General features: G+C 35.4%; 1 protein-coding gene across 2 annotated transcripts in view; it reads left to right on the top strand.

Moving 5' to 3' along the window:
• Window positions 1–15,976, top strand: part of LOC140758013 (lachesin) — a 139,082-nt gene that overhangs the window by 37,305 nt on the left and 85,801 nt on the right. The window contains exon 1 of one of the 2 annotated variants that reach the window (XM_073093956.1): window positions 2,017–2,142. The exons of the other annotated variant lie outside the window; for it this stretch is intronic. The gene's annotated coding sequence lies outside the window, so the exon portion shown is untranslated. Of the gene's footprint in view, window positions 1–2,016; window positions 2,143–15,976 lie in introns of those variants that run through there. 2 annotated transcript variants of the gene reach the window in all.

Raw genomic sequence — 15,976 nt, 5'->3', positions numbered from 1 at the left:
CCTTATTTAGGGAATATTTACGAAAGTACTGTAAAGGTACGTGGAAATATTACAAACTGATAGGGATTGTATAGAAGATTAAGTTCTTAGTATTACACAATATTTTAGTAAACTTTGCTTTCATAACATAGATTGAAGGCGTATTAAAAACAGATTAATAAGAAAAAGGATAATCTGTGTTATACAATAGGAAACGTACGAAAAATATATTGTGTTTACTTACTTACGCCCGTTAGTAATACCTAATTAATATTTTTTTTGCCAACTAAAGTTTAAATATTGTTAATTATTCTAGGCAAAATATTATGTCAAATTTCGAATTTTGGTACACAACAATTAGATAAGATTGATTATAATTAACGGGCCTTTTAGTGGATATTGGAAACATTGAATTTATAGAGCCACTTCTCTGATAGCTAATTATATCTGTCGCTAACATATAAAAGTAATTGAGATTACTTTTGAATTTATTTCTTGAACAAAATATTTTACATGTAACTGTACTTAATAATCCACAGATAACAGATTTGAAAAGCATTTGCCCAGACCAGATATTCATTTGCTCAAACAAACATGAAGAAAATATCTGCAATTGTTAATACTTGGATGTAATACATATACATTTATTTAAATGAAGTCCATCAACACATACTTGGCAAGCGTGGTGATCTATGTCCTAAACTCTCCTCATTCTGAATCTTGTGCCCAGCAGCGGGATTTTTTTTTGTAAAATATAGGAGTAGCAGTCGAGCATGCAGTCCACCACCTGATGGTAAGTGGCTACTGCCGCCCATGGACATGGGGAATCAACCCCAGATAGGATTAGATGTTCCTACCTGAGGTCGGCCACAGATGCGTCGCTACCCTTGAGGACTAAGCTGGAACGCCTCGGAAAAGTATGTCTCAGCAGCGCTTAAAATTTTTGTTATAAGGCAGAAATAGGTGTAGCGGTGGTGCCGCCAAAGTCAAACCACAAAGAATTCTACCACCTTCAGATGATGATATTTAGGTAACTGATAATTCGTATGACACGACCGAAATGGTGTAACAAAGTTAACTTGTAAAAACAAATCGATTAGTGTTCCACGGTGTCTAATGTTCGCTGAAGCGCCGCGAGCCGACTATTAGCCCTCCCATAAATAATGTCCACCGTGTTTAAGGGATTACGGTTTAACTTGTACTGCCTGATGGAGGTCCGGAGGGCACGTTTTATTTTATTCTAACTAATCTCTGATTACGTTCGAGCTGGATTATTGTGAATGGGTAGTGATGCGTATTACTTTTATTTAATACTGTTTAATCTTTTTATATTAAATTGCGGTTTGTGAGTGGTCGTAATTTTATTGTTTACCGGTTACTGTATCTAGATAGTTCTCACCGTTAATTATACCCGGTAAGAGAAGCTTTTTTTAGTTTACGGCGTACTTTCTTTTATTTCTCAAATTTAAATTATATTTAAATCTTTTACGTAATATTATTATATCAAGTAAAAAGAGTATCTTCAAATAAGTAGTATTGATAGATATCAAATATGATAGATATGAAAATAGATATTTTCATAAAGATTGGTAGATGTCTCTTACATTAAAAATAATTAATATAGTCATACAAAACACGATTAATTTAATTAATTGAATGTATAAATAGTATATATAACTCAACATCTTTAAAACTTTGCGATAAATGTTACAATGTAGGTATTATATCATTGATATACTCGTACTTTTACAAACAAGTTGTTCTGCTCGCAAACTTTTGAACAACTTCGCAAAGTTTGCTAGGTTGAGCACATAATCCAACTACAAAACGGGAAAAAAACTGCCGACAAGTTATGGCGAGGGCGTCTTATTTTTCGCGGCCAACAAAAGTGTACGTAATCTGACCGCGTAGATTACCCAGATGCTGCGATTAGACGTATTCATGGCGTTTACGTCGACGTCACCGCCAGATGCAACAGGAGCGGGCCAGGGCGGGCGGGCGCTTGCGCGGCGGCGCGGGGCGCGGGCGGGCCGCAGCCTCCAGCTCGTTGTTAATGAATCGCCGGTACCCGCGGCTCGCGCGTGCCGCACGCTCCCTCGAAAAGTTGTTTGCACCCTCTCGCTCACGCCCTCTCGTGACCATAAACTGCGGTTGGATCCCGAGGTAGGCCTATGCAACTTTGCTACTTTTTATTATGTGTCATTAATTATTAATTAGAGTTAATTTAAATTGAGTGAATTAAATTTAAATTCGTGCGTTAAGAAAGTAGATAACAAACTTTGTTTTGTTTAAGTATGTGTGTTTTTATTTGAGTTTATTTGTTGTTTTGATTTTTGTTTTCGTACTTGTTTTCATTTTTTGAGTAAATGCATGTTCTTTAATATTATTTAGTTTAATTTCTTAAAGCTTTCTAAATATTTCCTGAGTTGCAATCTAGTGTGTAGTGCAAACAAAACTATGTGTGAAAGTATGTAGAATATTGAACATTTGCCTAAACTTCGTGCAGCGACGAATTAATTAAGTTTTAAACTTTCCGCTGTCGCTACAGAAGATAGTGTTACTGTGTAATAATTCAAAAAGTTACGAAACGAGTTCACGTTTTTAATTACTTGTCTTAATAATCGGTTAGAAAGTTTGAAAGCTCTTTCGAAAAAGCTTTTTATTACGATTTCTGTGGTGGCGACGTTATTGTTCGTGGTTACAATGGATCTGTCAATGTTTCAGTCGAGATGAATGAACTGTCGATGAATAACAAAAACTGCCACTCACCAATTCTGGCGACGTTTTGATATAAAAAATAAATGACAACACTTTTCCGACACGTTTTCTACTTCGCGTTTATACTTTCGCTTCAAACGAATGAAATTCGTTTTGAACAATACTTCTATTCTTTGATTATCGCTCTTTACACTTCAAGGGCTTCACTAGACGATTATTCGTTTCCAAAAAATATTTCTTTGAAAATACAATTGAGTGTATTGACGTGAAGCAGTAGACAAAATAATTTGTAACTGTATTAAACCGTATTTCAAATATGGCCTTTATATTTGCCTATTAGAATGTAATGCAGTCCAATGATAGATTACTTAGTGCTCTGATTGTGAATGCTCTGATGCGTTTGAGAAATACCGACTTTTTTTAACCGACTTCAATAAAGGAGGTTCGCTATGTATGTATGTATGTATGTAAACCAGCATATCCGTGATTTTCTCAGAAACTATTGATCCAATTTGGATGGAGTTTTGGTTATCTCGTTACGATTCCTGTGGATATTATTATTTGACAGTTGTTAGTTTGAAGGTATCAGAATTTTGGGAATAATTATTGCAAGTATTTATCTATTATCCACTATAGACTGTTGGTGCACTCTTTCTTACATAAGATTCCGACTGTAAGAAGGCCTTCTTCGAGATGCATTGGGATATATTAGCGGTCGGCAACCCGCGGCCCGCAACCCCCTCATTGCAGCCCACTGGTCTTCTTAGAACCTCTCATTGCGGCGCGCGGACTTTTCTGTACACTAAGTTATCGTCCGTTATCTTTACCGTCAAATTTTAGAAACTATTTTTGTTTGTTATTGGTGTCCATTTAGTTTACCGTGAATGTGGCCTATCATTTCATTATGTAGCTACTACGTAGTACTTAAAAGGGGTGCATACCCCTTGATGCCAAAAATGTTGCCGTTCGCTGGGATATGCTATGCGCCTAAGAACTTTTACTTGTCAGGTCGAATGGTTCCACTGTCAAATGTATTGTGAATTGACGGAGTTCACTGACCCAGCATGCTTGCAAGCAAACAATAGTTCTATTCTCTATTTGACGTTTTATTTTAAAGTTTTGCAAAACAATGCCGCAAAAGGATACAAAAAGGATAGACTGTGTTCACATCCCATGTCTGGGCATTGAGTTCTCTACTGGAGCAGGCGTCCCGCATACTACTTGCATGCTTCAGTTTGAATTTGGATGTAATGGTTATCAGCACATAGATCGTTCGAAGGCTTTAAAGGCTCCTGCAGGTCTTTTAGGCCTCTTAATCCGTATCTCTGCCGAATATCTACATTACCATGATACCATTATACTTTTATTTATATTTCATTCTTAGGCAACGTTATACATAATTTGAGGTTGTATATACTTTATGTTGTCAGATATAAAAAGTTTAAATAAAAATATATCTGCAACAGTATGGCCACGGCTTACTTTTGTTAAACAGAATATAATCCCTTTTTATGTACGCTACGTTTATAATATGCCATTCAGTAACGATTCGATCGAAACATGGAAAAAGGAAAAGGAAAGTCGACTTGCGATAAACAAGCAAGTAAAGATAAAACGTTTAGGTTCTTAAGATCCCCGAGCATAGTTAACGAGCAGGTAGAGCCCGGAATATCCCGATCAGCAGTGTACGGGTTAAGTCAGGTCGTGTTTACCTAGCAAGTTTGTGTTACTTATTCTGTGTAGTACTTATATGAGAAGGTAAGTCATTTGCATAAAAATCGTATGCTCTTTACAAAATAGAGATATTTCTGACTATAACACTTTAAATGACCTATTTCAAGATACTACTGCTCCATTCGGATATGTATTAAAATATGTTATGTGCAAAAATAATTTAATATTTTAATTGATTTTTAAAAAGAAAATGTTTTAGCTTTCTTACAGTTATCAATAACCATACAGTCACATAAACACTGGAGCACATATAAACACGCTCACGAACACACACATGTAAACAAACCCACAATCCAGTAATATGGAATAGGGTCAAAACTTCTTGACGTCATATTATATCCTTACTGTAATCCTTCATAATATTATAAATTCAAATGTGAGTTTGTTTGTTTGCTACACTTCATGACTTAACTATATAACCTATTATTATAAAACTTTGTACACACATTGTTAGGAGTTCAGAAAAGGACAGGGTATAGATAAAACCTTTGATCGCGAGCGTAGCCACAACTAAAACCTAGTTAAATATAAACTCGTAAATAAACTGTAAAATATGTGTACATTGACGTAATTTACGATGACCCCAAAATACATTTTCGGAAATCAATACAAAACTAAGTATCCCAAAAGACAAGTTGTTTTCCATGAGTAACAGATTATAATGCCATTACCGAGACGAGGGTGCCTCGCATAAAAAGGTTTACGTTATTTTTGCCACCGCCATTGAAGTTTAGAACGGCACAGCTGGACAGTGTACAAAAAATATAGAACAATACAGGGATATTGCAGATAGGTTCCGAAAAACCAGGCGTTTAATACGATCCCATATTGGGAGCCTATTCAAAGCATTCCGGGTTTGATCTTTGGTTAACCAACAACAGTCATATCTGTTTTTTTGTTTGTATAAATTTTGTATCATCTGCAACAGTGAATATTTGTGTAAAGCTTAAATGTAATAAGTCTGCTGTGTTACTATTCGAATGATTTTACTGAAATTAATTTATCACTGAAATAATATTGTGCGGAATGTCATGTGGATTCTTACATATTAACTGATTGCGTTGTTTGTAGCAATAATTATGCTTAATATAAATTTATAGTATGGGTACGAGTACAAATATTTAATCTATGAATATCGGATATCAAATTTATTTTGACAGAAATCATTGGGTAATAAATAATTATTTTTATGATAAATCGATAATGAGCACGTTAAGCTGTCGGTCGCGATTTCTTAGGTTTGGAGGCCTTATCCGGGTTGAAAACATTGGACACTGATTGGCAACATGGTGAAGTTAGCTTCAAGCCTTACCCAGTGGACCAACCTTTTATTTTCATTTTCTTATTTTTAGTGCCCATGTGTAATTACAGCGTCTATATTCAATACCCACTCTTTAAAATATTCAAGTGAATATCTATGACAGTTTAAGAGATAGGGTCCTATGACAGGCACACACATGGACAGGTTCACAGACAGCGGCTAGTAATAGGGTCCATTTTGGCTACGGACCTCTAAAAAGATGCAGCTCTAGTAAATAAAGTAAAAGTCGGATTAATTTTTCCGACTCGCAAACCGGTTTTCACCGGTTTTTACTCGCAGCAACATTAATCGTTCCCGGATCGTGTACGTGTGCGGTTTTTAGTACATTTAGCTTTGAATGCAAGTATATGTCTTATCAACGAAAGCTTTTTCATCGAAAAGCTTCAAAGTTGTTCCGAAGTTGAATATTAACATGAAAATGTATTCAAGGGTAACCTGCAATCTTCGTTATCGTTGAATCCATAGTTCTTTAAGTATTAAATCTTTTTGGATTAGGTTAGGTTAGGTTAGGTTACCTAATCGTTCCAGGATCGTGTACGTGTGCGATTTTTGGTACATTTAGCTTTGAATGCACGTATATGTCTTATCAACGAAAGCTTTTTCATCGCAAAGCCTCAAAGTTGTTTCAAAGGTCAATATTAACATGAAAATGTATTCAAGGGTAACATGCAATCTTCGTTAGCGTTGAATCCATAGATCTTTAAGTATTAAATCTTATTGGCTTAGGTTAGGTTAGGTTACCTAATCGTTCCAAGATCGTGTACGTGTGCGGTTTTTGGTTCATTTAGCTTTGAATGCACGTATATATTATCAACGAAAGCTTTTTCATCGCAAAGCTTCAAAGTTGTTCCAAAGTTCGATATTAACATGAAAATTTATTCAACGGTAACTTGTTTTAGTACATTTTAAAGCAATTTCGTTAGCGTTGGATCCATAGTTTCTTAAGCATTCAATATTTTTGGCATAGTTAGTATAACGTAACTTTAGCTGGTTTTATATTATCTTAAGCTTGAAGTCCGGCAATTTACGAGTAGTTTGGTACTATAAAACAGACTCGAATTGTATTTTTTTTAAATGTTTAAGTTTATATTGTATGTATGTGTTTTATGACGTCAGACAAAATTATACACAACATTTAAAAATTGTGTCTGTGTTATCTTATGTGATGAGGATAACTATTTATGAGGCGATCATCATAGTCCTGAGAGTTTCAACGCATGTATGAGCTGCTCCAAGTTTATATGGAGTTGAATGAAAATAATTATCGACGGCAATTACCACTTACAATCAAGGATTACAGTAAGTATGTTTATAGCAGTGAAAGCCTAGTGATTTAGAAACTTGGTCTCTCGATCGAGGGGTCGAGGTTAAAATCCCAGGCATACCTCTGATTTTTCAAAGTTTTAGGTATATTAAAAATTAATTATCACTTGTTTAATGCATCGTAAGGAAACCTGCACATTTGTAGATTTATAGAAAAAAACTCAAAGAAAAAACTATACGCTATTGGCCAGCGCGGTGGACTATGGCCTAATCCGTGTCATTCTAAGAGGAAACCTGTGCCCAGCAGGACAATAGAATATTAATGATTACAATGTATACTAGTTTGCTGCTTCAATCATCATGAATCTTCACAAAAAATCTTACTGGGATCTGAATAATATAACTAATGTAACATTAATGGTCGTCAAATGTCCGTTACGTGTCGTGTCAATGTGTGCAATTCAAGCATTTGATTAATTTGTTATCAAATTAAATTTGGCAGTTAGCGTACACACGTAATTGATATCTTGGATATCTTAATATGTTAACAAGCAATATATCTAATGTGTGTAATGTTCGAGTTATCAAAAATGTCCGGTTTGTAGTAGTTTACGTAATTGTATTAATGCTTTGCAAATTCATCGAATGATCACTACAATATGTTTTACTGATTTTATTCTTAAGATGGTTGTAATAGATCTAGTCTGTAGCTATTATCAGTAGGTCCGCTACGTCTTTTTTAAAAGTATTCATTCAGAAGTTTGTATTATTTACAATTTATTTCTTGTTTCTTCCTAGCATAGAATACTATTGGTATTTACAGTATCATAGGACTGCGATTTGAAACGATACTACGATTAAAATCTTCCAGACAAATCTCCGTTATTTCACCTCGTACTGCCTTACTCGGGTACAAAAAAGATACTATTTACAGGCATCTTTACAGTATAGGTGCACTTGTTTCCATACACTTACATGTTGAAGTAGTACAACCCTGTGTGGTACGACTTCGGCGACTGCCAAACTTGTTTCTGCTTTATAACAACAGTGTTATTCGCTGCTGTGTTCCCGTTTAGTATTCGAGGGGTGCCAACTTAGTTCTCATACCACATAACCACTTACTAGCAGGTAGACTATATACTCGTTTGCTACTCAAATATTATAAAAACAGCTGGTTTACTAAGTCAATATTATTAAAAAAAGTTATTTACACTCGAGCAGATAAAATATGTAAACTGCAAGTATATTTGCATGGAACTCTATAAACGCACCCCAACGCACCCTTCGACTGGTAGCTGTCAAGAACGAGTCGGGTGTGCGATTAATGTTCTGTATCGTCACACGCCCGGAAGCTAATTTTCCTACTTCTCTTTAGGAGAGGGGAAATATTACATGTAAGCACTGGGTATCGAAAAAATCTTGGTGGATTATTTTCAGTCTACAGACTTTACTCCGGGATGATATCTTTAATGATGGCGTCGGCGCATAATCTCGATAGAAATAACATTTTGGGTTTTAATACGCTTTTTTCTATAATCATTAAATTTATAATAATTCGACTCTAAGTTCCACACGTGGGTGTCGTTAATTAACATAAAAAGGTCAGCATGTATATATTAAATAAATAAAGATGTCAAATTGATTGGGTTATAGTAAAATGTTGTTAAAAAGTTAATTAATTCGGCAAAATCTATAAGGATAATAGTTACATATATATATGATAGGTATTACTCGTAAATAAATTTTAAGTTGGTAGAACCCTCTGGCGGCATCACCGCCACACGTGTTTCTGCCTTATAGCAATAGTATTAGTGCTGCTGTGTTCTGCTTTGAAGGGTGAGGTAAGGGCGACATACATTTCAGAGGCGTTCCCGCTTAGTCCTCAGGGGTAGCGGCGCACCTTAGCCCGACATCAGGTAGGGATATCTAATCCTATCTAGGGTTGATTACAGATGTCCATAAGTGGCAGTAGCTACTTACGGACGGTGGACTGTATGCTCGTCAGTTACCAAAAAAATGGTAAAAAATAACCGACTCATATGTTAGATGTCGCGTTTTTTTTACTATAGAAGCATTATGTTGTATTTTTGTACATTGTATGTTTTGGATGGGATTCATATTTTAATACCCATAATAATTTTACCTACACACTTATGTAACTATAAACGCAGATATACAATGAGTATATCCGTTTGAAATCCCTGTTTGTAAATTCCTATTTTAGTTCGGGCGTTGACCAAAAAAGATGTATGCACACTGCGCAGTCGTGATTGTACGTTAGAATGAAACGCATAAACTCAAACATCGGTATTGCAGAGTGGGCCGTTTTATCAAAATGCAACGCCGAAAGCACTTTCATAAAACATTGCGCGACTCCCGCAGGCTTTCATGGAAGGCTGATTGCGAGCCCACAGATAATAAAGTGCCCATGATTCATGGCTGTGATTTAGCCTCCCGTTGCCTCATTGAACCTGTCAGAATTCAGAAATCAACTTTTGGTGTTATATGGTATAATATATTTGTTTTGGAAGTTGGGAGATTCATTATCTTTTTTGTGAACTATACAAGTAATAAAAGTTGAGGTCTAGTTTTGATTTTAAAACTGTTCGAAACTTATTATATGATACCAGAAATAACTGCTTTTTAGAATGTTTGTCGTCTTTTTTATATATGCTAATGTTTGGCATAGCTAAACCTATTTTATATTATTAGCTTTTTATATTCTTATGATTTTTTTTCATAATGTAGGTTTATTTGTGCCCTTTCTTGGCAAACACGTCTTACCATATATTTCCTGTTTTGTAAATTTTACCATTTGTGTGTATTGACACATACACAGAGAAATAACTACATAAACACCTATAATATATTTCGTATTTGAGTCTTTTGAAATCAATTAAAAATGAACTGATAAATTGCTTCGTTAGTAATCGTAAGTGGTATTTCTCTGGCTCATTGAAACATCATTGAATCAGCTTTATCAAATGTAACGTGTAATATTATAATTTGGTTATAATAATGTATAAAAAGTAATAAAGTTCAAAATTTGTGTTACAGTTTTATCAAAAGATTTTACACGGAAACAAATGTTTGTAAGCTGTCAATTTTAAACTTCCAAATATTTGTAAAACTTAGTGGTGAAAGCAACTGACTAAGTCCAAAGCTGTAGAACCAAATCTCTATCATCTATCAAGGTGGGGATAAAACGCTAGGCTTACAGGATTCAGTATGAAATATATCGCAAAACCGAGAAAAAGCGGATTGTGTAAAACATTAAAACAAGTTATGGCTTATTTTTTAGCCAATAAAGTGCTATATTGCAGTAATTCTTTTAAATTATGACAGAAATTATCGGAAGTTTTAATTATTGGTATTAGAGTCTTTCTGAAAGTATTCGATGAAAATCCATTCATTTATTGCAAGAATAGTTTCGCGTTCCTTTGCTCCAACAGATGGAAAAAGATCCCTCCCCAGCAGTGGGATGTAAAAAAGTCAGCCAAGGTAGCTTCGTCCTTATCAGAATATTATCGATATTAGAACAAAGTAATAATGATTTCAACAGAATCTTATTCTGTTAATAACATGATATTTAAAATACTACATCAACCATAGAAAATGCATATCATTAATGCATTAATATATATTTCAATTTTAATATAAGCATAGGTATAAAGCAAAAGAGAGAGAGTGTAATAATCGAAATTCCCTGAGACGATGTATGAGAGGTATTTACTAATAAAACTTCAATAAATGTACAGCGGGACGGGTATTAGCGCCGCGAAATTCCTTGTCGCGTAAATAATAACATAAAGATTTTCCAATACATGTCCCAATAAGAGTCCCCTCAGGCTTGCATGATAAAACATACGGTCATGTTCCGGCGCGCTAACGTCGCGTTCATTATGAATTAAAAGCATATAAATTTAGCTATGTTCCAAAATGAAGACTTATTTTTTACTTTACGTTTGAATGATAAATGACTAAAAAGCAATTGTATTTAAGAAAGATTTTTGTTTGTGGACGTTACTTAACTTTAATTCTAGGAAATTAGCATAATTATGTCTAACAATTATTTCTATAAGCAAGATATAACGTTTGTGATGTTTTTTTAAATTCAAAATATGGTGAAGAATAAAGAACATTTATCGTAACACCTCTTATTCCGATTCCGGATAAGTGCCTCGTACGTTAACATCTCTGCACACATGCCAGGACAAAAGAGAGATTTAGGCATCAAAGTGGAACTTAGGTGTAATGACGCCCCAACCGCTCATATGTCAGACGTGTGAAACATATTGTCGTGTGTTTTCTTTGGGGCTCTGATCGTACGCTCTCTGTTGGCGTGATTTCGGTAAATATACCGCGTGCCTGTCTAAGAATTCGCGAAAATGTATTCGAGGGTGGAAAATATATGTTCTACATATTTTGATGAACAATTTTTGTGTCAGTTTCATCGCTTATTATAACTGATTTGTAACGCAAGAATGAAATGAGGTGATTTGAACATATAGCTAAGAACACATTTAGCATCCATTGTGTCAAATGATTTTTACCTATTACCTGATATTCCATTTATGTTTACTTTGTTATAAGTTTTCATATAAAAACCATTTTGAAACCATTTCTCAGAAATTAAGCACAAAAGAAATTTATTACAAAGAAAGCCTAAATGAAGATCTATCCCATGAGATATTATGCCCGTGGGATATAGAATGCTTTATCGCGTCGAAGCATTTTATCTCGCTAGAATAGTCATTTATAGTGTATATTTGAACAGGTAACCGGGTAATATTCAGTGAGCAAACTATGAACTCGGCTGATACTCGTAAGTGTTACAAACTGCGCACTGCACGCCGAGCGTTCCGACTGTATCCTGTGATGGCTTGATAAAAACTCGTCCCAAAGTTTCCTTTAATGATAAGAAGATAATTTCAAGCATATATAATACAAGACACGTTTTCGATGTATTCAGCGTACTCAGGAACGTACCATAGCCACACCTATCACCACCTACCAGCCACGTAAAGCAGTTCTGGCAAGGTTTAGTGAAAAAATGTAGATTGTGCGACTCATAAATGAGACAACCACCTTAGCTGGAGTGGCAATACATATGTTATCGTCTTTAGACAGAACTTCTGTTGTAAATAGAGCACGTTACAGATTATCACGGGCGGCAGTGATAACTTTATCAAGTAAACTGCATGCTTGTTTGCTATCTTAATCTTACAAAAAAGTCCTAAGCGGATATGTAGTATACGAGTATAATGTCAAACTTTCAAAGATTTAACAAGGGTCAATTGTATAGTCTAACAAATGATTTGTTACATTAGACAGGTAAATTGAAACGTTCGTGTACAGGTGCATGAAAAGCAAAGTAATAAACAAAGCCCAAAACATCCTGACAAGTGTTATGCGGCAGGCATCGACGTTGCGATAACGGTGCTTGCAAACTTGCGACTTATCAGAATGAACGCATTGATTTCTATAGGTTTTGGTTCTGACGTCATGAATTAGTTAAATGTAAAGCGAAATCTTTTAAACTCTGATATTTTTAGTGCTAGCTGCCTATACAACTTGGTTTGCAATGCTTTGGCCAGATAGATTTCCAACAGATAACATTACATTTATTTTGCCCCTTATTTCTAATTTACATATATTTTTTAATTAGCTATTAACTCTAGTGTTAGTGGAATCTAGTGATGGTAGAATTACACAATAACATTGATAAAAAATGTATTAGGACACAAATGAATAACTTCCAGATAACATACACCAAGTGTTATGCGCTGTGCATTAAAAAGTCGGATCTTTCGATGGTTGGTCAGAGCTATCTTGTCCCTGTAGTTCCGGGACTAGAATAGGGCTACGGTATCCCCTGCCTGTCGTAAGAGGCGACTAAAAGGGGGCTTCCGGGGTTGCGGACGGCAAGAGTGGGAGCTCGAACCGCCCGGCCAGCGGCCCCGGGAAGGACGACGGTATGTGTGGTCGCATACCGTCGTACACACCAGATGGTGTGGCGAGCGTCAAGCTCACCTGGGCGGAGCCCGACGGGGCAACGCGCTAAGAGGACTCCGGTTGCGTTCCTTTGGAGATCCCGGAGCCCTCTACGCAGCGCAGAGGACGGCCACCGGGGGGGTTTTAGTGCGGTAAAAATCCCACACAACCCGGCGTCGCTCCCACGTTGTCGGGTACCTTTTGAATGTTTCCTCCTCGATAACAAAAAAAAAATAGTCAGAGCTATCTAAGTTTCCTAAAAGCAAAGATTAAAAAACTCTTTGGTTAAAAATAGCATAGTAGTGATCAAGATATTCACTAAAACTTAGGTTATAAAGTAATAAGGCGAGGCAACTGCTAACTACTGACATGTGTCATACCGTGCAGCATGTATCTCCGATGTTCCGATAAAAGCATGCTCGGAACTTTCGAAGAGTTCGCGTCCCTTCGTACGTATATTTATCGTCGTGTTGTATCATGTAGGGTCCTAATGCTCTTTCTTCGTTTTGGTTTAACGCAACCTCAATGGTGTAATTTGCTAGGAACAATGACATTTATTTTCAACATTTAATTGCACCTTTTTTTTCTATGATAGGTGTTTGAATGTTTGAATGTTTTGATATTTTATAATGAAGTAGAAGTGTCTTAGATTTCAAAAAACTGTCACAACCAGATTTAATCTCATAACATATGTTTGGTAAAACATCAAAACATGCAAATATTTTCCTAACTTATTATCTGAATCTGTATTTTTAGGAATATCTGTATCGATATTCTTAAAAATTTATGAACTGATATTAACAATATTTCTGCATACCTAGTCCATAAAAGTATGTTTGGATAAAATCAGAAAGAACTTTCGCAAGATAGCATGTGGTTGGAGTCGCAAGGAAAAACTGTTTTTAAAGAAATGTTCAAAATATAACTCCTTAGGGAACTGTGAAAGCACTGCCACATATAATGGTAGTATAAAGATGCAGTACTTTTTTCGGTTTACTGAACTTTCTTGAAGCCGTCTATAGTTAATTATCCATAACATCTCATCAGCGATGGGAATCACATTGATATCATTTCAAGCCGTCATGATAGTAGCGCTGCTATGTTCTGTTCTAAATTCCAGGGGAGCCTCGGTTAAAGGGTGTGTATGTAGCAATGCATCTATGGCCTCACTGCATCGTTTAGGTTGATTTATAGATCACAATAGGCTACAGTGACCCTTACCCTTGTATGAGTGTACCCTTAGTATGAGTTTTACGTTTTTACAAAAAAATATGTTTTGGTATTTGTTTACATATTTGCCCATACATTTCCAATCAGTGCCCCTAGCGGATTGCATCAGAACTGATTGGAATAGTTTAAGAAATACGTAAACAAAAACAAAAACAGTCATTTTTGTCAAAACGTAAAACTCATACTCATACTAAGGGAACTGGTGCTTCGTATAAGCAGACTCCACGCCTCAGTATACAATATTAAAAATGCTTTGTAATTGGATAAATAACAGTAAACTTTGTTGGATACTTTTCAAGACCAGTAGATAATGTTTAAAGTTATGAATAGAGAACTTTTCAATAGACGACGATTCCAAAGGAATTTTGTTCCGTTCGCTATTAAAGGTTTTTGATAATAAAAATGTCCTTTAGATTTGAAAGGTCGTAGTTCAGTGTAATGGATATAAGAGCGAGTTGGGTTAGTTTTGGGGGTAACTGTAAGTATTTCTGTTTGTTTGTTATGCTAAAATGGTGTTAGAACTCTTTGTAGTTTCACTGCGGTGTTACAGCTTCATCTATTTTGGTTTTTATAATTTCACGTTTAAGTTGTAGGTTCTAGTTTGATTAGTTATGAGCTGTAGGCGCAATGTTGATATCGAGGGTATTTTAATAAGTAAAATCGAATATAACTCGACCTATAGAAAATCGGTCCTAATACTAAAAAAATACTCTTGAGCTGTTTTGTGTAGAAAATTCATGTCCATGGGTGACAATGATCAATTAATTATAGGGTTTGCTTAAACCTGGCTTTATATGTTTTGGAAAAAATCGCATGTACAGGATTAAACAGCCAGCAGTCATTTGTCTCTGGTGTGACAAATTTACGCGAGCAATAATTTTATCTTTACATTTAACTTTAGAGCAATAATAAATATCCATATGATACTCAGTACATTGAATTTAATGATTGTCGTTGTAATGCTCTCGCTTGGCTGAACTTATACGTTCAAAGCTTTATTAAATTTTTGCTACGAAGATTACTATCCACGGGATTAGCCTTATTAGGTCGTTTTGTGTTCGACTATTGTTTGAATACAGTTTCTTTAGTCTGTAGCAGATTTCTAATTGTACTCGTAGATATTATTTCCAAAGCAATAACTCAGGTTCTGGTATATTTTTTTAGTTTTGTAAATATACCAGATAAAAAGATTAGGCTATTTACTTTAGTTGGTAATGTTTGATTTAGATACACACAATCGTAAATTAACCTGGTCGAGAAGCGATAAAGTCGAAACTCGAATGGAATGTCGACAAACTAAGATGCCTACAGAAGTGATATAAGGCGCGGACCAAAAAAAATGCAGAACCCGCTTCGTAGGTTCATGTAAAACACACAAAAGCGATATGCCTTGCCTTCTACGTATTTTGCATAAAATTGAAAGTGTGCCTCCGATGTCCTTTGCCTGCGATTGTCTGGCCCGCACCTGTAAAGTTATAATATATTTATGGCAATATTTTTTTTTAACGTAGAGATATCGACACGAGATGTTCCAACGTAGTTGTTTTACGAAGTATGTGTGGGTGAACTATATAAGGTTGATTACATAGATGACTATGGTACAGCCAGTTGTAATTTTATAACTTTCCATTAAGTGGGCTGCTTCTTACAAGCAAACATTTGAAAACGAGTGAAAACATGTAATATTAAATGGTTTATATTATAAAAGAAGAATAAGCCATGCTGGCACCGACTCCA

This window comes from Epargyreus clarus, unplaced genomic scaffold, assembly GCF_041222505.1.
Source record: "Epargyreus clarus isolate Ecla_fem2 unplaced genomic scaffold, WU_Ecla_fem_2.2 ptg000005l, whole genome shotgun sequence".
NCBI lineage: Eukaryota > Metazoa > Arthropoda > Insecta > Lepidoptera > Hesperiidae > Epargyreus > Epargyreus clarus.
The sequence above is the reverse complement of the archived record's forward strand: the minus strand, read 5'-3'. Positions and strand labels throughout refer to the sequence as shown.